At 42.1% G+C, this 1,220-nt stretch overlaps 1 non-coding gene across 1 annotated transcript; it reads right to left on the bottom strand.

Moving 5' to 3' along the window:
- Positions 1–584: 584 nt before the first annotated feature.
- Positions 585–658, bottom strand: TRNAT-AGU (transfer RNA threonine (anticodon AGU)). Its single transcript has one exon. It is a non-coding gene; the product is annotated as a tRNA-Thr (tRNA).
- Positions 659–1,220: the final 562 nt, after the last annotated feature.

Raw genomic sequence — 1,220 nt, 5'->3', positions numbered from 1 at the left:
AACCCCATGCAGCGAGCAGAAGGGCCTTAACCTGAGTCCCAAAGGCATGTGGAAACATGCGTCTCGGAGGAAAACCTCTGAGTGACAGGACCTGGTGTTGAGTGCCCGGAATGTGACCTGCGTGGAGTCAGGCCTCTACATCTCCACAGTCTTAGAATAACAAGAAATTCCCAGGCTCTAACCAGGGGGCGATAAGATTATGTGTGTGAGAACTTACCACCTGGCACCCTACTGTCTGAACTAGATAGATAATAGTAAGAAAGCAGAATAATCAATCATATATGCTGTCATTATATGATATGCTTTGATGTTACACTTGCTGCACTTAAAGTAGTATATAAAAGAGCATTAAGAAAATAAAGATTCACTCCATGCTGGACATGACAGTCCCCTGTGTCTGATTTCCTTCATCGTCTCATCCTAGGTCCAGGACTCACTAAAAGTCCACAGGAGAGGTCTATTTTTGTTGTTTTATTTTTAAAATAAAGGTCTATGCCTAATGCTTCCCCTTCTACTAGTGGGCATTAAGAAAGGAAATTTCAGGTTTTCTTCAATTTACACTGCTATATTACAAAAGCTTACAGAGGCCCTGCTGGGATTTGAACCCAGGATCTCCTGTTTACTAGACAGGCGCTTTGACCAACTAAGCCACAGAGCCAACAACAGATCTGCTCATTTACACTTAACTCTAAGTGTAAATTTTCAGTCTCATTGATGCAGTTCTCAAGGATATTTGATGAATGGAAAAGTATGGAACTAACTGCCAGGACACAATCAAGTTATTTCACTTTGTCTGGTCTGAAAAGTACACAGCGCTTTATACCATGAGAAGGAACTTTCTTAGCCACTGGGTCCTTGAAACAGGCAGCCAATTCTCACTTTTACAACTTTATATGGGAGACATTTCTCCATATGGGGAGATAATGGTGCTTATCAATTATATTGACTAAAGCAGTTGGAAGATGTTGTGAGCCTTAATTTAAATGACCCGGAGATCATCTGGCAAAATGTAGGCTCCTCAAGTACTATTGTTGCTATCTATCCCATGTAAAACATGGCCCGACTATTTTCTGGCATTTGTGAAAAGTGGCAAATAATTGGCTCGAGCACATGAATCTGAGGAATGTATTAAAACACCAGCAGATACTTGGCCAGAGCAGGAGCTGAAGGACAAACCAGCCTGGCCAGGACTTTCTCTGCTCTGGGGACCCGAGTTTCTT

This window comes from Talpa occidentalis, unplaced genomic scaffold (genome assembly GCF_014898055.3).
Source record: "Talpa occidentalis isolate TD23 unplaced genomic scaffold, MPIMG_talOcc4v2.1 talOcc4.2, whole genome shotgun sequence".
NCBI classification, from domain to species: domain Eukaryota; kingdom Metazoa; phylum Chordata; class Mammalia; order Eulipotyphla; family Talpidae; genus Talpa; species Talpa occidentalis.
Note: the sequence above shows the minus strand (reverse complement) of the source record. Positions and strands in the feature narration are given on the sequence as shown.